Source organism: Ceratotherium simum, chromosome 36 (assembly GCF_057802395.1).
Source record: "Ceratotherium simum simum isolate JZ-2026a chromosome 36, ASM5780239v1, whole genome shotgun sequence".
Lineage (NCBI taxonomy): Eukaryota > Metazoa > Chordata > Mammalia > Perissodactyla > Rhinocerotidae > Ceratotherium > Ceratotherium simum.
Window position 1 is genome coordinate 1,736,803 of NC_141935.1, and position 23,663 is coordinate 1,760,465.

At 54.2% G+C, this 23,663-nt stretch overlaps 1 protein-coding gene across 8 annotated transcripts in view; it reads right to left on the bottom strand.

Moving 5' to 3' along the window:
* NAV1 (neuron navigator 1) overlaps positions 1 to 23,047 on the bottom strand; it is a 235,711-nt gene extending 212,664 nt beyond the window's left edge. For 7 of the 8 annotated variants that reach the window (XM_087424299.1, XM_087424298.1, XM_087424294.1 and 4 more), the window contains exon 1: positions 22,924 to 23,047. The gene's annotated coding sequence lies outside the window, so the exon portion shown is untranslated. The remainder of the gene's footprint in view (positions 1 to 22,923) is intronic. The other variant, XM_087424300.1, reaches the window with a different exon arrangement.
* Positions 23,048 to 23,663: the final 616 nt, after the last annotated feature.

Sequence of the window (23,663 nt, forward strand, 5' to 3'; positions counted from 1 at the left end):
CTGAGCACTGTCGCCAGGAGAACTAACGAGTGTGGCAGAGCCTGTCCAGATGTTCCCGGAAGCCCGTCTCCCCCTGAGTGGGCAGCGGACCCCATTAATCTCTGCAGGGCCCAACTCACGCCCTCGAGTCTGGGGACAGCCCTATCAGAACAACAACAGAGGCGACCCCTGCGCCACCAGAAACTGGTTCCCCAGGAACAGGGTGGGGTGTTTGTGAGCTCCCCTGAGCTGATGGCTTTCCCACGTGTCAGGCAGGAAGGGCAGGGTGTGGGAGGGTGCGATACTGATTTCCAAAGCCACCCAGTTCAAGATCCTAATCAGGGTCCCGTGAAGAGCAGCCAGTCACCTCTTTTGTCTTCCATGGCTGGGGGTGGAGGGTGGGAGGGGCTAACTTCCAAAACACTCGCTAATGAAGTCCTCATGAAGTCCTCGCTCTACAGTTTGGGGATCATGAGTGAGGAGGGACCACAGACAGTGGAGCAAATTACAGTACTCCCATACAAAAGAATGTTAAAAATGATGTGTACAGAGCTTTGATGGGTATGGAAAAGGCCCGAGATAATGTTAAGCAAAAAAGCAAAACCACAAAATTGTATGCAGAGTAGGATAGCTTATAGAGACAAACTTGCCTAAGACAAGAGGAGACTAGGAGGACGTGTCACCAGCGCTTGCTTCTGGAGTGGGAGATTGTGGCTACTTAACACTTCTATTTTCCTGTGATAAGCTCTGTTAATCAGGAAAAAAACCCGAACACCTGTGAAAATTTAGGCGGAAAAGGAACCACAGGTGGGGGGAGATGTGGTGCACACCATCGTTTGCCAAGGGAAGAGGGGTCCGTTTGTGTTTGCGGGCGGGCAGGGGAAGAAAGCCCTGCGTGTGATGCCAGTGTGGCCTGGAGCCGGGGGCACTCTCTGCCCCACGGGAGACACATCTCCTAGAGAAGGAGGGTATAAAGCCAGGGACAGCTGAGGCTGCGAGCCCCAGGTGGTGCCCCTGGGCACTGAGGGGCCAGGGAAGCCAAGAGTGGGGGTGGGGTGGGTTCAGCAGGAAGCCTTCCTGGAGGTGGTGGGCCCCAAGCAGGCCTCTGAAGTGAACTGGCATGGAGGTGGGGCTGTGGGTGTTTAGTGGGGCATGGGAAGGGGTCCTCAGGGAACAATAGGATTGCGGGGGAGGTGGCCTGCCTCTTGGGGCAGAGCGTGGGGGAGAGCCCTGGAGTCCCTGGGGAAGAGTCTGGACTTGATGGGGAGCTCAGTGCTGTGGGGGAGGAGGAGCCAGGATCTGAAAGAAAGGAGCAGACGGAGCCTTGACTTGACGGGCAGGAGGGTGGCTGCATTTCAAACTGGCCTTGTAAAGAAAAGCGGGAGAGGTGCCGAGGGGCATTTGGGTGTTAATTTTTGGTTCAGTTCAGTGAACTGGGGGTGGGGAGAGTGTCTGGCGCCTATGGTGATGAAGTGCTGGTCTGAAGCCACCTGTCCCCTAACAGTCGAATCCACCTCCTCATGTGGCCTGGGGTCCTGCCTCCAACTGCGTGGGCCTCAGTTTCCCCCCCAAGAGGCAGGGGGTGGGTGACAGCCCTTCTATTATCCTTAGGTCTCAGGGGCTCTGCTAATAAAAATGATTGTAAAACTCTTTGCAAATAGCGAGGCTGCCTGACAAGGAGGCAATTCTTTCCCACAGAGGGGGCTCAGTTCCGGCAGGGGTCGGCTTGGAACCTCTCTGCCCTGGAAGAAGGGGCCCTTCTGTTCCCTTGTGATCTCCATGAATGCTGAGTCCCTGGGATAGCCAGGGGCCGGGCCCTGTGCCCGCTGCTGGCAGCCGTCCGCGCACAGACAAGGGGAACTCTGTGCGTCTCCCAGGCCAGAGTCAGAGCTGCCAAGACCAGGGTCAGCTTCGCCTCTGAGGGCAGAGGAAACCGAGGCCTGGGGAGGGACAGTGACAGAGAGCCCAGCGGAAACCAGAACCTGCACCTTCTCCCTTAGAAAAGCAGCCTCAATAACTCACGTCGTGATGATGGAACCAACAGCCGAACATCCAGGGGGCACATGGTGTGTGTCTGTCAATTTATACATATCACCTTCTTTTTTCATATATTTACTCCTCCGAACAACCCTCTGTGATGGGGACCATTATCATTCCCTGCAGCTGGCAGAATAACGGACCCCACAGACATCCAGCCCTAACACTCGGAACCTGTGACTGTGTCACCTTAAATGGCAGAAGGGTCTTTGCAGACATGATCGAGGTTAAGGACTAGAGACCGGGATTATCCTGGATTACCCAGGTGGGCCGAATCTAATCACACGAATCCTTAAAAGCAGAGGCCCATTCCCGGTGCAGAGACCTGAGAGAGGGCAGCACGAGAGGGACTTGAGCGGCTATTGCTGGCTTTGAACCAGAGGAAGGGGCCATGAACCAAAGAACAAAAGGGGCCTCGAGAAGCTGGAAAAGCCAGGGGACAGACTCCCCTGCAGCCTCCAGGAGAAGCCAGCCCTGCCCACATCCTGATTTCAGCCAGTGAGACCCTGTCGGACTCCGACCCCAGAGCTCTAAGGTGATACATTTGTGTGGTTCTAAGCCACTAGGTTTGTGGTCATTTGTTACAGCCGCCAGTACACTCTCCTTTTACAGGTAAGGACATATCCTCGAAGGGTAAGGCCACACGCCAGAAAGCAGAGGAGCTCAGACTGAACCACTCCCTCCCCAAGTAGGAATGGACCACCCCCGAAGCTCCAGACCCCTTGCGAGGGCTGAGGAATGTGCCGGGCTGCAGAGAATGGGGTCCCAGCCGGCCGGGCCTTCTGCAAAGCTTCTGCCTGTAACCCCACAGCATTCTGCCTTCCGCTGCTCTTGCACGCGTCACCTCATTTATCCTGACAAGGCCTACTGAAATAGGAATCAATACCCTCATTTTGCAGATGAGGAAACTGAGGCTCAGAGAAGTGGGGTGTCAGTCACAGAGTCCCAGAAGGCCTCGTCAGGCCCGGAGCACACACACCTGGCATCCGGTCCCAGATTCTGGGTTCCTCCTTACTCCAGGTTTGGAGGGGTCCTGGGGTTCGCCTTGCTGTGCCGTGGCACTTGAAGCAGACATTTGGGGTACCACCCCACCAAGCAGCATCTTGGGGTTAACAGTCTCATATGTGTTCCCCTGGCCCAGATCCAACAACTTCCCCCAGCCTGGGCCACAACAGAGAAAACCATGCTGGGACAATGACACCCCGTGGAAGGGAAGTGACGCCCCTCTGCCGTCCAGGCTGGGTCTCGGGTCCCGAGGCTCTTTGGGGGGACTTCTCCCCAGAACAGACATATCCTGCTGCTGCAGATGCACAAGAGGGGTGAGACGGGGCAGCAATCCCAGGCTCCCATGCCCGCTTGTTAAGCATGTCAGCAACCTCTGACCATCCTGTCACCTCCTAATTAGTCTGTCACTTTCCCCACACAGCCCACTTAGGACTTCACCGCAAGACCAGGACAGCTCAATCAGGGGACCCAGGCCACCTTAATCCTCACAACCACCCACTCTGGTGAGACCTGCTTACAAAGCGCTTGCCTACGCGTGAGCTCATTGATCCACCCCACCCTGTGTGTTTCAGAAGAGGAGAATGATGCTCATACAGATTCCACGATCTAGAGACCATCCAGCTGCGGACAGTCCAGGATTTGGACTAAGGTGTTTGACTTCCGAGCCCACCTTCCTTCCTGGGGACTCGCTGGCTCCCATATGGACAGGCACCATAGACAGGACCTGCCCCACCCTCCCTGGCTGCCCCATTCAAGGCCAGCTCTCCTCCATCCACCCCAGCCCAGGACGGAGCACGAACAGCCTGGGAGACCCCCGAGCTCAGACTGGAAGAGGTGCCCACGGTCTGCTCTTGTGTGGCCCCAGGACGACCTGCTCACTGTGATGCTTCAAGCTGCACCCGGAGGGGAGCGGGGCTGGCTGTCAGAGGCAGGTGTACTAAGTGGCCCAGCCCTGCCAGCATCCCTCCGTCCTTTCTGCCGAGATCCAGCTGCACCCCAGGGGAGGGCACCCTGTGTGGCCCGGCTGCTGATGGGTGAGTCACAGAGCCTGGAATCCGAAGCCTTCCAGACCCTCACCCCATCCAGCCAACTCGGCATCTGCCCTCCAGACGTCTCCACTCCAGAAATATCCTCTGCAGCGAGGACCCCACACAGAGGTCAGAAGGCGCCCTCAACCTCAGAAAAGTGCCTGCAGAGCCCACCAGGTACCTGGCCTTCGGTACCCACCCTCCTTGGCTGATCAACGATTCTCACACCTAATTGTCCTGAATCCTCAGATGCCTTTGTTCCGACCTAGAAAATCTCACTCCATAGCTGTGCTTCCTGCCTAAGAGCCCAAATATGAGGCACTCCCAGTCTGATGGAGGAGACAGACCCCTGCCTTCAGAGAGCTCCCAGTCTGAGGGAGGAATCACAGCCCCTGCCTGCAGAGAATTCCCAGTCTGATGGAGGAAACACAGCCCTGCCTGCAGAGAGCTTCCAGTCTGATGGAGGAAACATGGCCCCCACTTCAGAGAGCTCCCAGTCTGATGGAGGAAACACGGCCCTGCCTTCAGAGAGCTCCCAGTCTGATGGAGGAGATATGGCCCTGCCTGCAGATCTCCCAGTCTGATGGAGGAGACACGGCCCCTGCCTGCAGAGAGCTCCCAGTCTGATGGAGGAGACACGGCCCCTGCCTGCAGAGAGCTCCCAGTCTGATGAAGCATGGTCCCTGCCTGCAGAGGTCCCAGTCTGATGGAGGAAGCATGGCCTCTGCCTGCAGAGAGCTCCCAGTCTGATGGAGGAAGCATGGTCTCTGCCTGCAGAGCTCCCAGTCTGATGGAGGAAGCATGGCCCCTGCCTGCAGAGGTCCCAGTCTGATGGAGGAAACACAGCCCCTGCCTTCAGAGCTCCCAGTCTAATGGAGGAAACATGGCCCCTGCCTGCAGAGAGCTCCCAATCTGATGGAGGAAACACAGCCCCTGCTTCAGAGAGCTCCCGTCTGATGGAGGAGACCTGGCCCTGCCTGCAGAGCTCCCAGTCTGTTGGAGGAAGCACGGCCCCTGCCTGCAGAGCTCCCAGTCTGATGTAGGAAGCACGGCACATGCTTCAGAGAGCTCCCAGTCTGATGGAAGAAAGATGGCCCTGCCTGTAGAGCTCCCAGTCTGATGGAGGAAACACGGCCCCTGCTTCAGAGAGCTCCCAGTCTGATGGAGGAAATACCGCCCTGTCTGCAGAGCTCCCAGTCTGATGGACAGGGCACAGTCGCTAACTTCATGGAGGCCCACGGATGAGTGGGGAAACAGTCTCCAGTAAATCCCAAATGGATGGGGGAGACAGGGCCGTGTCCTGAGGGAGCCCACAGTCTGACAGGGGAGAGAGTTCTGTCCCTGGGGAGTTTCAATGTATGGAAGAAAGGACTCAGAAGAAAAACCTAGAAACATAGATGATGAAACGTGAAACTACTTTTATTGAGTGCCTCTCAGGAGCCAGCTCCTTTACAGGTTTAATCATCCTTAATGCTCACAATAATCTCATTTACAGTCAAGGAAACTAAAGCACGTGCTTAGTGACCCGCTGGAAAAGAGCGGCACCAGGATTTGAACACGGGTCTGCACACCTCCGTCCTGCTTTTGCATCACACCACGTGTGACGGGCAGATGGGTCCACCTTCTTTTCCCACGGCATTCTTTAGACCAGAAGCTGCTGCTCCTTCTCATCTACTAATCAGCATTCTCACGACATTAAGAAGTTACATTTAGGATCATCTCATTGATGGACAACATCCCACTGTCCCAGCAGCAAGCAGGGCTGCCAAAACTGTCCCTTAACAAAGAGAAGGGCCCACAGCACAGCTGCAGCCCTGTCCCCTGCAAGCTCTGCCCACACAGAGGCTCTTATGGTCAAGGCAGGGACTCTTGGGGTCTCAGAAGGTTCAAAGCGGCAAGCCCCACCCCAGGTTGGCCCCAGGCCAGTCCCTGGAGGAGTGCACTGCTCAGGACCTCTGGAAAGAATAATGACTGGGGAGTGTGGTAGGAAAGCCTGTGGTGGTGGAAAATGCAACAGAAATGCTGAATATGTTCCCCGAGCCCACTGTCTGCTCTGTGGCACCCAGGGCTGGCCTGGAACAGCAGCCTGGCCTTCCCTGGGAGGCCTCGGGGCTCCTGGCACAGATCCCGAAGCTCCATCCCAGGAAAGGGCTCCGCAGAGAGGGGAAGGCAGAAATGCTGCCACGCGGCAACAGCGACCCAGACGGTAGAGACCTCGGTTTCTTCCCATGGGAACAGGGCCCTGGGCCCTGAAGGAATGGGAGATGGGATTCATTACATCCCTGCCTCTGAGGGCCTGCTATGGGGCAAGGAACCCAGGGCCCAAGGCCATCCCAGCTCCTCCTCTGCCTCACTCTGGGGAGTGTCTTCCCCTCGGCACCCCAAGCCACCCAGGTGCAGGGTCACTGGGCTCTTATCTGTTGGCCACTGGCCCAGGAGGGCCAAGGCCAGGCCAGCAGTGGTTTGGGGAGACCTCTGCCCCTCTGCAGTGGGGCAAGTTGTCCTGGGCTTGCAGGAGGGTGGTGCGGAGGGTGGAAGGAAGCCTGCTCTGGCTAAGGGCCTTATAACCAAAGGGGAGAATATTCCAGAAGGAAAAGCCAGGCTGGAAAATCTTTGACCTTTTGCTCTTGCCAAACAATAGCATCCCAGCCTGCTCCATATCCCATCACCGAAGACACCTAATGGGCTTTGCATCCTGAAAAATGAAGCCTAGAGGAGAGAAGACAAGAACTTTGTTTTTTGGCAGGGAGGGTAGTGGTTAGTAGTAGCTGGAACCAAAATCAAGAATAAGAGACTTTTTTGACACCACCCAGCAAACTGGAGGCAGACAAGCACCCAGGGAGACAGACACAGCTCTGCTCCCCTCAAGCCTCTGAACCTCCTCGCTGACCCACCCTGCCTGGCCGTCACACATGGTGCAGGCCCCCCCACCCCAGAGCCTCCTACCCTAGACTTTTCTCCAGTCTGGAGAAGAGCGGATACGCACAGGGCCTGCTGCCCCAGCCCAAAGGATGCAGAGCTGCCCGCCTGCCCAGGAGAGGAGGGCGTGGGGACATGGAGGCCTTCTGCTGGGCAATTGCCCCCTCTGGTGGTAGCGCTGGGAAGATGCAAGGACATGCAGACAAAGGGCGAACCAGGCCCCCTCTCCCTTTCCCAGAATCCCTTCCCGTGGCCTTCCTTTAGCATCTATTGGCGGATGCACTGGGCCCTGCCCAGAGAGAAGTGGACAAACACCACCCTGCTCCTGAGGGCTTCTAAAGGAAACCCACCCAGGAGAGCGATGGCCAATCCCTCGTCACACTCCAGCTCCTGCCACGAGTCCTGAAGGGCTGACCTGTTCCCTCTGCCCACATGCGTGGCACCTGGGCATCATCCGGCCACGCTTCTCACCTCCCTCAAAACCCCACTCCCAGCTCTCCTGGTCTGAGAAGCCACCTCTGGCTCAGGCGCTCAGCCTCCCCCACCCCACACAGGCGCAGAGGCAGCAGCCGCTGAAAGTCACCATGTGCGACAGTTTATGTGGGCGTGCCAGTCTCCAGTCTCGGATCCTCCCAGGGTGTGTATCCAGTCTCTCCAGTTGGACTGGGAGCTTCCTACGGGCAGGAGACAATGGATCAGAGACAAGACTCATGGGAAACCCATTTCAGCCAGCACTTTATAATCAGCATCTCATCCAAGCCCCTTGGCAGGCCTGAGCTGGAAGGACCGTGAATAACCCCCAATTATGGAGAGGAATTTCAGGCTCTGGAAGGCCGCGAGGCTGGACCAAGAGCCACCACTGTCCATGTGCCCGCACTGTGCTAAGTGTGTATGTGAGTCATCTCACCTCACACCAGGCCAGTGAGCCGGGTTAAAAATTATCCCCATTGTCCAGATGAAGACATTGAGGGGATAGATACATAATTTGCACAAAGTCACAGCACTAGAAAGTTGCAGAGGATAGGAACCCGGTTCCGCCTCACCCTTTTCTTATCCCTGTTTTTTCAGAGGGCCAGGCCTCCCCTTTCCTGCCCCTCCAGGCCCCCAAGCAGGGCTCCACACCCAGCTCAGACACTGCCCAGCACCAGATGGCCCCGAGGAGGCCTCTCGCCCTACTCCAGCAAACCCCAGAAACTACACGTTCCTCTTCATCCCTACACTTCTACTGGAACGAAAACCACACTTGACAGCATTTCTCAGCATTATTACAGTAAAGGGACTAGATCCCAGCCAGCTGTTCCTGGGCTGTAATTACTTATTCTTCCCAGTCTAAGAGGTGTGGGCAAGGTGGTCCTCAGTTTACCCATCTGAAAACTGGGAAGATCCAGAGATACCCCCACACTGGATTACCGGCAGAAGGCTGTCACTGCGTGTGTGGGGGCAGCTAAGTGACATGGGACCTCAGCTCTCCCTTGGGCTGACCGGGGACCCTGGGCCAAGGAGCAGCTTGGTAAATGACCTCCCCATGGAGAGTTAATGTCCTCTAATGGCAGCCCCATCAGTTGTTGCACTTGTGTTTGGGCTTACATGCACCAGGCCATGTCTGACTGCCGTCCCGTGGGCTGGGCCAAGCGACACTGGACACGCACACCCCCACCTTCTGTCTTTCTTCCAGAACCACTATGCGCCGTTTCACAGAAAGGGGAATGCAACAGCTGGAATCTTCCCGGATTCCTCAGAAGGCTCCAGGATCCTACCTTCCCCGCCCTGGCTGAATGGTCGGGGCTGAAATGTGGCATTACAACATCACATCACGGTTGGTGGCGTGGGAATGCAGAGGGATCTCAACTTGACACCAAAGCCGACTTCTCTGGGGCTTCCTAACAGACAGCCTGTTTTTATCTCAGTCCCCTCCGGCCATCGGGGGGCCTGTGGTCTGGCGGGATCCTGGAGGAGGGCTGGGAACCAGGAGTCAGGGCTCCGACCGGCTGACTCACCATCGTCCCCACCCCGGGGGTGAGCCCGCTGGTCTGAGCTGTCGCCTGTGGCGTCTGCCCCTGCAGAGCCTCAGCGAGATTAAGCCTCTGCATTTATGGGGAAGACTTTCTAGGGCTCTTCAAGGAGACAGGAGGACAGCGCTGTCTGCTGGCCGGGGTAGGGGGCACTTCTCCAGAGAGTGGTCCGGAACCAGCCCAGAGTCTGTGGAGGGGACCGGGCTGCTCCTGAGACCCCCTGGAGGCCCAGACAAAGGACGGGGCTAGGAGAGCAGAGGTGAGGAGTCCCCGCCCGGAACGCCCCACCTCCCTCCCCTGCACACCTGTTCTTTGCCTGACTTAGTTCCCACACGCCCAGTGGCACTCGCTTCCCAGGAGGCCTCTCCTGTGCCCCCAGTGCTTACAAGTCCCTGGCCTCCCCCTGCCCTGAGCTGCCTCTGCTGCACCTATTATACTGGGAGTGCAGTCGTGGGCTTGCTTACCAGACCACTGTTTGTGAACGACCCTTAGACTGCTCGTCCTCGCATCCAGCACGGGCCCGAGCTGAGGCAGATGTTGAGGGAGTTAATGAACGCGTCAGTGAGGGAATGAAGGTGGAACATCCAATCTTCTCCCTCGACCCGAAGTCCTAGGTCTCCCTCCCGGGCCTTTCTCCCTGGCTGTTCTCTTGGGGTTCCTGAGTGGCAGACCCCTGGTTCTGCCCCAGAAGCTGGCACTAAACCCGCCACTGACCCCCCTCCCAGGACCCTTCCTTCAGCACCCTTCCTTCAGCACCCGGGAACCCAGCTGCCTCCCGAGTACCTCCCACTCTCTCCCTTTTCTGGCCTCTTTTTCGGAAACACCTTTTTCCTGCCTCATGAGGCCGCTCTGTTTCCGGCACAGGAAGAGGCCTTTGGATTCGAGGGTCCTATTTATAGCAGGCCTCCCTCCTTCCAGGTGAGGGTTGATGGCCCAGGGGATGCAGATAATAGGTGCTTGGGACTTTCCAGGGTCCCAGACACCAAGGGAAGGAAGCGGGGTCCCCAAACGAGGGACATGTAGAGGAAGCATCTTCTGATATTCACACCAGTCCCCCTCCCGACTTCCCATATCTGTTAGTGACCCCACAGCTGTCTCACGTCCCCAGACTTGAAATCTCAGAACCTCAGAGGCAGAGTTACAGGATTTAGACTGGAGAAGACTGGGAGACCAAACCAATGAGGAAACGGAGACTCAGAGAGGGAAAGAGATTTGAACAAGGCCCCACATGAAGAAAAGTAGGTCCCCAAGCTAAAGGTCCCCTGTGGTCACTGTGCCCAACACGTCACAGTAACAAAGGACTTCACGTGCATTGCCTCCTTCCATCTCACGAGGCAGGTGGTATGTTATGGGTTGAATTGTGTCACCAAAAAAGAAAGTTGAAATATGAACCCTCAGTATCTCAGAATGTGCCCTTATTTGGAAACAGGGTCACCGCAGATGTAATTAGTTAGGATGAGGTCATAGTGGAGTAGGGTGTCCTTATAAGAAGAGGGAAGTCTGGACACAGGCACACACAGAGGGAAGATGCTATGAAGACACAGGCAGAAGACGGCCACGTAATGATGGGGCAGAGACTGAAGTGAGGCATCAACCAACCAGGGGACGCCAAGGATTGCCAGCAAACAGCAGAAGCTGGAGAAGCCAGGCAGGATTCTCCACTATGGGTTCCAGAGGGAGTGGGGCCCTCTGCCTAAACCCTGATTTCAGACCTCCAGCTTCCAACACTGAGACAATGCATTCTGGTGTGTTAAGCCACCCAGTTTGTGGTAGTTTGCTGTGACAGTTGTAGCCAACAGGTACATGGTGTTAGACCTATTTGACAGAGGAGGACTGACACCAATGCAGGTTCAATGCATTACCGGGTTACACACCAAGAGGTGGAGCAAGGACTCGAATTCAGGGCTGACTCGCAGCCCAGTGCTCCTCCACAAAGACTGCAGGCTCCTTGATCTCCTCCCAGCTGTGTCCTTTCCATGTCAAGTCATGAAATTCTGGTGGATTTTCCTTTGTGAAAACTCTCTCCCACCCTCTCTTCCTTTCCTCTCCCAGCAGGGCTGCCCTAGCACAGACACTCCACGTCAGGAACGTGATGGTAGATCTGCTGGCCCAACTCTCTCACTTCCAACCCATTGTTCACTGGACACCTCTGTCTCAGTGTCCACTGTGTGCCGGGTTCTGGGTGAGGTGCTGGGGTCCCCTCAGCGAGCAGAGTTGACTCGGCCCGTACTCCTGCTAAAACACCACTTCCTCGTGTCACTCCTGCTCCGAGCCTCCCGTGTCTCCCCCAGCTCCAGGCTGAAGTCCTGCATGTGCCTTCTCTGTTCCTCATACGTGGGGCCAGACGTTCCGGCCCATTGAGATGCGCCAGCTCAGTTAGGGCAGAGAACACCTTCTGACTTAGGGGGAAGACAGTGGCCTCTCTACCAGTGATCTCAACTTTCCAGCTCTAGGACGTAAAGGTGGCTCCCCGTCCACAAAGGAAAGAAGAGGCATGGTGGCTTCTACAGGAAGCCATGAAAGTGGGAATTGGTCTGGGAACAAAGAGGGAGACTGTGAAGTCTGCAGAGTCTCAACCCTGGCAGGTACCCTACTGACGCTGGGTGGAGGAGAACCCTAGAGCAGCGAGAGCCATCAAGAGGTTCCCCCACAGACAAACGGAGGAGGCTTCCAACATCGGAAATGAAAAAGGAACCAACTACGTCCTTCAACCCAGACGAATCTCAGAAACTGCATGCCCAGCTAAAGAAGCCAGACACAAAACAGAACGCGCCATCTGATTCTGCTCACACGAAGTTCAAGGACAGACACCGCTCGTCTAAGGTGACGAAAATCAGAAGAGCGACATGGTGGGCGGGGAGCTGTGTTGACTGGAAGGGGCAGGGGGAAACTGTGGCCAGGGAATGTTCTATATCTGGGCGACGAAGCCGCATTCATTTGTCAAAATGCATTTGACTGGACACAAGATTTGTGCATTTCACTGTTTGTAAATTATTCCTTAGTCAAAATACAATAGAACGGAAAAAGAAAAGAAGAGAAAGGGTTCCCTCCCTCCCAGCTGGAGGGAAGACGTGCTGATGAAGGTGAGGAGACGCATTCCTTCTACTCCTCTCTCGAAGTGGAATATTCCTCGGGCTCTGCTCAACCCCCCAGCTGGGTTCGGGCAGCAGCTCAGGTGTCTCTACAAAGAGGCAGATGGAAGCAAATAGAGTAGGCAGCTCTGGCCCACGGGCCACTGAGCACGGCTCTTTCTGGCTCACAAGCCAGGCATCCAGGCCACGTCCTCCCTGCCCAACTGCCATGGAGATGGCCCCAGCCTGTATTTTGGCTCAAGGGCTGAGTTCATCATTTCAAATCTCCCACCTTCCCATATACCTTGCCTCAGCCACATCTGCGACCTCTCCTTCTGAAGCCGGTGCTATTTATAATGCCCTGAAAACATAGCCGGGGCCAGATAATAGGCAGGCTTTTGCCAAACAAAACCCCAGGCCGCCCCACTCCCCCACACCCCCCAGAGGCCTGCAGTCTGGAGCCCAGTGGGGCCCAGGGGAACTATACGTCTCAAGGCCGGCACCTCTCCCAGCCCATCCGTCTGACCCCAGACAGGGAAACATTTCCCTTGTCTGGCATATAAACACCACTTCGGGGATAAATGCACTGGAAGCATAGTCTGCAGGGCCGGGGAGCCGAGTGTCTGCGGCATCCTCGGCTCTGGCCGGCCACTTGGCCTCGCCTGCATTTACCCTCTGAGGACCAAGTGCCGTGAGCCATGGGGGCATCCAGATCCAGAGGGTGACAATGGCTAGCATTAGCTTCATGCCAGATGGTTTGTGACGCCCCTAGGAGGATCCTCAGACTCTGTGGGGTAGGCGTGACTGTCCCCATTTTATAGGTGAGCAAACTGAAGCCCAGGGAGGCTGCAGGAGCCCAGGTCAGGCCGCCTCCAGAGCCTGGCATCTTCTACCATGCCATGTCAGGGAGCAACCGAGGAGGCAAGGAGGTGGCTTCTGAGCAAGCCAGGTAAATTCAGGACCTAGGGTGCTCCCAGGGCAAAAGGGGGAGGACATTCACGGCTGTCTGTCCCTCAGCTTAAGGACAAACCTAACCCTTACCCCAAGGAGTCAATGAGCAAGTACTTCCTGAGCCCCCACGATGTCCCAGGACCCAGCCAGGCCACCTCCAGCTCCAAGGCCAGCCGAGTGTGGCCTGGCGGGCTCTTCTCTGCCCTGGGCAGCCTCTCCCAGACCGTGTCAGCACACCAGCACCGCCCGCACCTGGCCCCAGCCCTGCTACCCAGACACAGAGGCCTTTGTCTGCGACTGAATGTGGGTGCAGGAGTGTCATGGCCTCTGTGGCCAGCTCAGCAGCGGCCCTTCCCACCTACTTCCCACGGCCATCCCAACCCTGTGGTCACCTCCTGGGCCTCCCTAGTGGCCTCTGATTTCTCTCTGGCCGTGGCCAGCCAGAGGAAGTGGGGAGATGACTCAGTGGTGCGACGTGGCCTTAACAGACACATCTTTGCGGCGACATTCATAAGGAGGTGGGCAATGAGCGACAGAGAGACCTGGATCTCGCAGGAGACGTGTAAGTGGGTAGAGGCCAGCTTATTAGGTCCAGACCGGTTAAAAGCAAAAGAGCCTTAATGCATTGCCAGCCTAACACAGGCCTAAATTCATGCACAACAGTTATTTTCAACTCTGAGGAGAAAATGAGAAACAGAACTCAAAATATAACACTTCTGCAATGTTTCTTTGACTGTGTAAAATTAGCAGGAGTGGTAAAATTGGTGATGTGCTTTGAAGTAGCCTTTATTGAAAGACAGATCTGAAAGACTTGTCAAAATAAATGCAATAGCGAAATTAATAATAAAAACTCAGTGTGATTTCTGCATTTGCATAACAGATAATGACGTCTGTAGTTAAGGTCCATGGCCATTACAGACGCTGCCCACCTCTGCTCTATATGGCCCCGAGGGGAATTGGAAAGGACAAAGATCAGAGGTCAGGGTTCACCACCTGACTCCTCGAAGCTGTGTGGCTTTGGGCAAGTTACCCAGCCTCTCTGAGTCCTGTTTTCACCATCTGTAGAAAGGGGAACATTCATCCTGCCACCTCATGGGGTTGCCACGAAGAGTGACTGAGATGTAGGATGTGACATCGTTCAGCAAGGGTGCTCCACTAAACCGGAAGAACTTCCACAGTAAAGGCCTGAGAAAGCCCGTGATGGGAAGGCGGGATCTGGGTCTTGGGATTTCCGTTTGGCTCAGCTCTGCTCTCAGGGTTGGGCCATTACGGCCCCACAGACCCCACCAACAGTGTGGGTCTCAATTACTCACCCACAGATCCCCCTGGGGCCCCCTGTGCTCTCCCCACCCACCCCAGGACAGAAGGTTCCTAGGACAGAAGGCCCCAGGCCAAGGAGCTTCTCAGAGGCTGATGAAGAAAATGTCACAGGCCCCAAAATACAAAAATAAAACTGCAAAATTGAAAAGAATCAAGGTTTAATCAAACATCTGTAAAATGTAACATCGTGTCAATTGCCTCAGTACTTAAATTCGGTTTTCATAAAAATTCATTATATTTGAGGGCCGGCCCAGTGGCATAGCGGTTAAGTTCGCGTGCTCTGCTTCAGCAGCCCGGGTTCACCAGTTGGGATCCTGGGCACGGACCTACTCACTGCTCACCAAGTCATGCTGAGGTGGCATCCCACACACAAGAGCTGCAACTCTTCTGTAATACACAACTATGTACTTGGGCTTTGGGGAGAAAAAAGAAAAAAAGAGGAAGATTGGCAAAAGATGTTAGCGCAGGGCCCATCTTCCTCGGGAAAAAAAAACTCATTGTATTTGAAAATAACCTGTAGGTACCATTTTTCTCACTTCACAATAATTTCTGCATATGTTCAGGGTGACCAAGAAACAGCCAATTTTAAATTACTAAGAAATGAGTTACCAATGTCTAAATACTTTGAAAAGTGAAATTATAACAATCTCTTAAAACTTTTACAACAAAAATATGACCACGTCCTGTGGGATGTGCGTGTGGCGCATCCTCCTGGGATGCTGTGTCCTGGGCTGTCCTGGGGAAGCATGCCCAGTGGGTGCCAGGCTCTTACATCGTGCTTTGGACTTCAGCTGCGCATTGCAGAGGAGCTGCCCGGGGCCGGGCCTTCTGTCCTGCGCCGGCTCAGCATACAGAAGGCAGGATGCCTGAACTGACTGCGCGAGGGCACCATCAATCTGTACAGGAGACCTTACAACAACAGCAACAGTCTCCTGGCCCGCCTCTGCCCAGCCCCACCCTGCTGCTCAGAGAGTTCTGTCACTCATTTTTGGTTGGTCACCCACATAACTCCAGATCACCAGCTGATGGCTCGAGTCCTGTTTTGTCACCTTTAGACAATACCCGTCATTACCAACCAAACAGGTGAAAATAAGGATAGGTCACTTACGCTAGACCCATCAGTCTTCTCCTTCTCTTCCTCCCAATATTTGATTTTAGTTTCTCTTATTGGTTATTTTGCACTTTGAATTCTAAAATTTGGTTCCTTGTTTTATAACACTTGGACAGACTCTCTCGAGACCCCTCTGTAGGAGATGGGCATCCTGGGGCCCTGTCCTTCCCTCCTCCCTCTCACCTGCAGTCTGAATTGTCATTTAAGTCAGCCAGCAACTGCCACCATCCACATCGGGCTTGCCTGAAGATTACCAATAGATCTCACTTACATTCCCAATACCAATACCGATGGATGTCACTTACATTATCTCGACTATGTAAATAGTGTTTAATACCAGCCTCAGAGGGTCTCATCCCCACTTTCCTCATCTGTAAAGCGGGGACAAGACAAGGTGAAGAGGACAAGGAATGTGACCAACACTTAGAAGGCTTTCTGTAAACAGATCTTATTTTTCCATTTACATGACACGCAGCACAGAATGGTAATAATGGCTCCACTATCTGGACTACGAGACTAACTTTCTGAACCTCAATTTCCTCACCAGTAAAACAGGGGGATGCTGGTACCCATCTCACTAAGTGGCTGTAAAGATTAAATGAAATAATTAAACCGACATGCTCGCATTCAGTGCCCCACGACCCCACTTGAAGGGCTCACGGCCTCATTTTCCTCTTCCTGGGAGAGAAAACGCAGTTCAGGCCTCAACCCAGCAGGCCGTGGTTGAGAAAAATGCACAGCACTCTCTAAAGAGCATATGGGAGACAACTGGGAAATCTGAATATGGCCCATATATTAAATAATTCTGTTCAGCTCACTGTCATTGGGTGTGATTATGGTCCTGTGGTTATGTGGGAGAATATCCTTGTTCTTAGGAACTGCATGCAAAGTATTTCGGGGTTACACGTCACAATGTCAGCAAATTATTTTCAAATGGCTCAGGAAGATTTTATGATATATACGTGTGTGTAGGTAGACACAGCAGTGTAGCAAAATGTTAACAATCGGTGAATCCAGACATTCACTGTACTAATCTTTCATCTTCTCTACTGATATGACATTTTTCAAAATAAAACCTTGTGGGGGGCAAAAACCTTTCAACTTTGGATGGCACCTTAACTGTCCTGCAGCCTGTCCCCTCCCCCGGGAATCAGGTGCAGCCCTGACGCTGCAGCTTCCACAGTCCCTCCCAGAGAGGCTGGGCAGCTTGGCTCACATCTTCCTAAAGCCCCTTGTGACACTGGCCATGCCAGGAGGTGATGGGGAGCATGCAGGTTTGGGGGCCAGCAGATGGCACAGGAAGGTGCAGGGGGGGCATGTGATGGAGCCCTCCTTCGGCAGCTTTGGGGGACCGTACAGAACGGCCCCAGATGAGACACAAGGAAGGCAGCTGGCAGCTGTGGGTCCTGGCTGAGGCTCCTCCACCGAGGTCTCGTCAGCTGTCTCTCCTTTGTTAGGAGGAAAGCAGGCGGGGAACAGTTGGGATCTTAGCACGAAGGAACCCAGACACTCCTTCCCAGTCGACTCAATTATCTGCACCAGTGAGCTGGGAAGAGACACTGCTAATTGACTTCAGCAATCATTTATTAAGAACCCATTCTCTGCTACACGACATCTACAAAAAATTAGGTGACACCAAAACAAAGCGAAACACCTCAACAACAAGCAGTAAAAAGCAGACAAAGCCTCTTGTACCCTCAAGCCCTCCTGTTCCCGTCCCTTCTCGGTCACCGGCTCTCAGGCTGTGAGGGGCAATCCATGAATGGAAACAAAGCTGCTCTGCATCCCTGAGGATAGGTGATCCGCCACGGACGGGCTGTGCCAGACAGCTCACAGCCGGAGCGTGGCATTTCATCGTGGACACGACACACACAAATGGAGACAACATCCTCGCTGGTACTCGGCGGCGAGCACAATGTTGGGTGGGGGAGTCTGGCTTTTACTGAGCTCACATGACCGTCCCAGGGCGGCAGGTCTTCCACGGTCTCACTTGACCCACACAGTCTCTCTCTGACTGTATTTCCCAAACTTGCCAGATCATAGGAATCACTGTGGTGGGTGCGGGGGGGGGGGGGGGGGGGAGGAGGGGAGGGGGAGGGCACGCAAGGTGGGAAACCTTGTCTTGTGAGGAAGGCATCTTCATTCACCGTCTCCTGGGGAAGAAACTGAGTCTCTGAGAGGTTCCATGGCCTGCCTCAGGTCACACAGCACTAATGATGTTGATGAGGAGAACACGATTTACATGGCTAATATTTGCTGGATACTCACCATGAGCTAAGGACTTTCCATGCAAAGTCAAGATCTAAACCTTGACTCCAAGTCTGGCTCATTTCATGGTCTAAATTCTTACTATTACATCATACGTCTTCCCAGAAAATACTTGAGAACATGTCCAATGAAGAAGATCTGGAGGAAACAGAGCTGCTGAGAGCAGAGAGGAAAGGGCGGGGCAGGCGCATGGAGCCCTTTCCACACACTGAATGGCTGTCCTGGTGCAGGGCAGTTACCCTTGCTCTGCGTGGTTTATTTTCAATATCCCCCACTTTATCTGAGGATGCCTTTTGGAGAAGCCTATTCACCTTTTGGTATCTCTCACCCACGACAGATTAATACAGGGAGGCGCTCTGAAGACAGAGCTGTCCAAATATGGAATAAGATGGTTTCCACAGATTGCTGTTGGGAGTTCCCCAGCATAGCGGGGTCCACGCTGGATGACCCCCGTGGGGTATATTAGAGGGCTTGGTGTATCTGAAAAAGAATAAAATAGGGCTACGTGACAGTTGAGGTCCTTTCCAACTCTGAAAGTTTAATTCTACAGAGGTTGGCATTTATTCTATTTACAAATGGATTTAGAATCAGGGAAGGGATGTAAAGTGGGTCAGTCTTACTGTCCAGATGGGAGGGAACTGCGTCACCAAAAGCTCCGACTGAGCCAGGGTTCCAGGGAGTAAATGAGCTGACGCACTGTGCATCAGGATCACGGAGGAGCTTTTAAAAACAACAGCTAGGGAGCTGCATTCCAAACCAAAGGAAGCTGGATCTCCTGGGGTGGGCCCAGGAATCAGGAACTTTTAAAAGCTCCCCAGGTGATTCTAATGTGCAGCCCCTCTGGAGAAGCACTGAGCCGGAGAAAATGAAGCTGGCACTGAGGCAGACCTTGGTGCCTCCAGCCTCCTGATGCTCAGGAGTCAGTTCATCTCTACATCTGGGCCAAGCGTCTCTGATGTGGGGGCCGTTGTTGAGAGATTGTAAGTCAAGAAGATCTGAATCAAACTCCCTCCAGGATACTCCCTTTGGAAGCAGGGTGAGGCCCTTTAACGCTTCAATGTCTCGAAGTCCTGACTTTTCTAGTTATTACGAAGTTTTCACAAATTTGTAGAGATAGAAAGTACAAGGGTGGTTGCCAGGGCTGGGGTTGTGGAGAATGCAGAGTCACTGTTTAATGGGGACAGAGTTTTAGTTTGGGAAACTAAACTTCAAATTTTCAAAGTTTGGGAACTTTGAACAAGTTCTGGAGATGGATGGTGATAATGGTTATATAACCATGTGAATATACTTAATGCCACTGAACTACATCATTTTTTTTTTTTTGTGAGGAAGATCAGCCCTGAGCTAATATATGCCGATTCTCCTCTTTCTGCTGAGGAAGACTGGCCCTGAGCTAACATCCGTGCCCATCTTCCTCCACTTTATATGGGACGCCACCACAGCATGGCTTGACAAGCAGTTCGTTGGTGGGCACCTGGGATCCAAACCCAGGCCACCACAGTGGAACGCGAGTACTTAACTGCTACGCCACTGGGCTGACCCCTGAACTGCACCTTTAAAAGTGGTTAAAATGGTCGATTTTATGTTATATATATTTTACCACAATAAACATTTTTTAATGTTTAACGTACAGTAACTATAAAGAAAAATATAATAAACACACACCAACCCACCCAACTGCAGAATGTTAGCACTTTGTCAAATTTTCTTCAGTCTTTTTAAGTAAAATAAAAGAAACTTTGCAGATTTAAAAAAAACAAAAAAAGCTTTCAGAGAGGGATTTATCCCAGGAATGTAAGGGTAATTCAACCAAAGAAAAGCAGTCAATGTAATGTACCAAAACACATGATGATCTCAACTGACGCAGAAAAAAGCGTTTGACAAAAACCAACCCTCCTTCGTGATAAAAACACTTAGAAAACTGGGAATTGAAGGGTATTTCCTCAACATGATCAAGGGCATTTATGAAAAACCCACAGCAAACATCATACTCAATGATGCAAGGCTGAGAGCTTTTCCTCTAATATCATGAACAAGACAAGGATGCCCATTCTCACCACCACTGCTCAACATTGTACTGGAAGTCCTAGCCAGAGCAATCAGGCAAGAAAAAGAAACAAAAGGGATCCGAAATGGAACAGAAGTAAAACTGTCTCTATTCACAGTTGATATGATCCAATATATAGAAAATCCCAAAGAATCCACACACAAAAACACTACTAGAGCTAGTAAACACATTCAGCCAAGTTTCAGGGTTACCAGATCAACGCACAAAAATGAGTTGTGTTTCTACACACCAGCAACAAACAATCCAAAAAGGAAATTAAGAAAACAAGCCCATTGATGAAAGCTTTCAGAGCAGCTGAGGACTGGGCATCAGAACAGTCCCACAGTCCTTTGAAGTGGAAACATCTTGTTATTAATGGTCCTTGGCAGAGGCACATGCATCAGCACCTTTAATTTCTCATATTAGTGCATCTCGGATTAAAATTAAGTAGAGCAAATACATTTGATGGGGACAGTGGTGTAGACTGCAGGAGACGTGTAAGAAGTGGGATCACATCCACAGGCAGGGCAGAGTGGTGTGGGTCTCAGCCTTCCGCCTCCCTTCACAACTCAAGAGTCATAGGAAGCTGGAAGCAAAATTCCAGGCCCCTCGGAGGAAATCAGGCCTGAGTCAGCCTTCCTAGGAGGTTGAGAGAACACATTAGACCCAGGAATCTGTTTACTGAAGAGGGAGTTTTTTACTTACAAAGTTGGTGGGGTTTTTTTTAAGTTGAAGAAGGAACTAAAAGTTTTTTTTTTTTTTTAAGTGTTTTTAATTATTGTTTTGTGACTGGGGGCCAGGAAGATGAAGTGTTTGCCAAGTATTGCCACATTTCTTGGTTCCCCATGTTCCAGAGTCTCAGAGCTAGTAGCTGGTTCCATCACAGAGACAGCTCCCCATACCCCTTGTTTCTGTTCCTCTCTCTTGCCAACAGCTAAGTAACATCTGCTGAGATCTACGGATGAAACATTAGGGAGAGAAAACTGAGTGTAGGGAGGTGATTTGCTGAAAGGGAATGAGCCCCGGACTGGGAGCCAGGAGCCCTGCGTTCTAGGCTGGCTTCTGCAGCATGGGCTGTGGGGTTCTGAGACCCTCCTCTCCCTCTGAAGGCTTGTTCTTATCTGTGAAGGGGAGGGGGTGGGGTAGGGGTTGGAGGGGAAGCGATCCTTTTGATGTTGACATCCTAGTTTTTCTAAAGGTCAAACTCTTTAAGAATTCAAAAGAACTTTAAAAGAAGAGGGAAGTGACATTGACCCCACATGGAAAGATGATAAGAAAGACACATTTTAAAAGATGGACAAGAGATTTTTCTACCCCTGGCCTCTCTTTTCTACTGGGCCAAAGCCGAGCTGACAACAGAGGCTCAGAGGACTCGAGAGGGGCAGATTGGGCGAAGGAAGGAAAAACAGCACCCTTGTCTTCAGTTTCCCCAGGCCAGGGTTCCCTGACGAGATCCCAGAAAAGGCCCAACTCAACCTCATTATGGACCACGTTTGGAGGGGAAAAAAGGGGGATGGAGGGTAATCAATTCCCAAAGAATGAATAAATGAGGGGAGGCCCCTGGGTGGAACTTAGATGTTTTCCAGTTTTATTAATTCAGCAAACACTGAGAACGTGCCTACTACATGCTGGTGTTGTGGGTGGTCAGACAGCGGATCTGGCCGGAAGTCATTCGAAGAGAGAGAAGGCATCTGCACAAATACCCACGTGTCTAAAACACAAAGCAGAAGTGAAACCTGCCCCAAGAGTTCAGACCAGCAGCTGCTCTCTCTTCACCTGGGAAGTGGGGGAAACGGACCCTGGAGGCTGGAGCACAGACCTGAAAAGCCGTCTCTCTCTTCCAGCCGCAGCAGTCTTCTCCAGCTCCATCTCACACAAGGGAAAACCAAGACACAGGTGGGGAATTTCTTGCCCTCTGATCATCCAGGTTGTTAGCAACACAGGCTGATAGAGAACTACAAGCTAATGAAAACTTCCCCCAGAAACCAACAGTGAAAGCGAGCACCTCTATAAAGCTGACTTAGGGGCGGAAATCCACAGTCACAGCCATTCCCTGTTTCCCTTCCCAGTTTAATCCCGAAGACGCACCAACCACCATTCAAAGCAGGCAGAAAAATTCAAAAGCAGGCTGGAGTCACAGGACCCTTTGGCCTGAAGGGAGCCAGGGTCTCTGGGGTGGCAGCTCCCCCCACTTGGGGACGGTTCTTTGTGTAAAGTCCCGCTGCACCGTCATATGCGAGCTACAGGGGACACCATGTAGCGGGACAGGACGCGCCACCAGATGAAAACCCAGGCAAGCCCTCTGATATTGCAAAGCGAACGAGACCTCAGGCTTCTCGGCATTGAATTTGAACGAGCCAATGGTATCCCAACCATTGAAACAGGAAGCCAGATAAAGAGCATGTTATCAAGGGGGTTCCGGCGCTTCCCTTAAGCCGGCGCCAGCTGCGCCCTGTGGCTGTCCTAACAAAGTCCCATTGACTCACCAGCTGATTTTTCTGTGTTGGGCTCCGGGGGACAAGGAGCCCTCTCCGCTGGGTGGACGTCAGCCCTGCACACCGCCCCCCGCCCCCCTCTCCGTCCTCCCCTCTCTGCCCTCTGCAGACTGGGCCGATTCTTTATCCTATGGTCAGTTTCTATCGGCTCTGAGGACAGAAGGGACCACACAGCCCCCGCACCGCGCGCCCTCAGGTGAGCTCCCCGTGTTCACAGCCCTCTCCGTTCTCCTCCCTCCCGCCTCCTCTGGGGGCGCTTTGTCTGGGCGGACGCCAAAGAGGATAGCCTCGGGGAGCCTGGCGGGAGGCGCTCCTCCGCGCATCCCGGGGCCCAGGGAACATTCTCCGCAACAGCCCGCAAAGCCACCTGCCCCAGGTGTGCCGCTCGCTCCGCTGGGACGGGAGAAGGTGCGGGCAGGGCTGTGTGATAACGTAGCACTCGGTGTCTGTCTATAGGATCGCAACACACTTTAAGTTGCAGGTATTTCACAGGAAGGGAAACCGAGGACTAGAAAGGTTGGAGCGGGGAAGCCCAAGCTCAGCTCCCCGGGCTCCGTCCCGGCCTGCAGGACCCGCCAGCCGAGCCCCGCAGAGTGCGGAGCGGCGGCCCAGGTCCCCGCGCCCGCCACCACCCCGCCGGGCCAGCACCCCGCCAGCGACCACTCCACCGGGCCACTCACCCGCGCGCCCGCCCCCTGGGCTCCGGTGCGCGCCGCCGCCTCCGCGCAGGGCCGCGCATCCCCCGAGCAGCGCCGCGGCCGGGCGCCCTCTCCGCGCGCTGGGAAGTTTCCCGGGGCCCCGGCCCGGCCGCCCTGCGCACGGGTCTCGGCGTCCGCCGCGCGCTCCGCCCACTGCGAGCAGGGAGGCGGCGTCCTGCACAGAGTGTGTCCCGGCCGGGCGGAGCCTCGTGACCCGTAGCCCCAGGCACACGCCGCCGCCCGCAGCGGCCGGGAGGGGTGCCCGGGAGGGGGCCGGGGAAGGGGGGCCCGGGGAGAGGTGCCCGGGAGGGGAGCCGGGGAGGGGGGCCGAAGAGTGCTACCCGGGGCGGGGGGCCAGGGAGGGATGCTGGGGGAGGGGACCCTGCTCGGACCGCCCTCGCTGTCCTCCTCGGCTCTGGGCAGTGTGACCTGTGGAGGGGCGGAGGCGTGGGTCCCTTCCAGACTCGGTCATGGGAAAGCTATTCCCGACCCCTTTCCTGCCTTCGCCTCCCCGGCCGCAGAAAGGCGGCTGCTCGGGGCGGGGCTGGGGCGGCGAGCTGGCAGGCAGGAAGCCTTCTCACAATCGAGCCTTTCCTCTGCGCGGGGACCCGCCACCACCACTTCCAGGGCCGGCCGCCCCCACCTCCACCCCCGGCCTCGGGTGGCCGCTGGCTGGGCAGCCCCTTTGGAGAAGGGGACAGACGGATCGGCCGGCCTCCTCA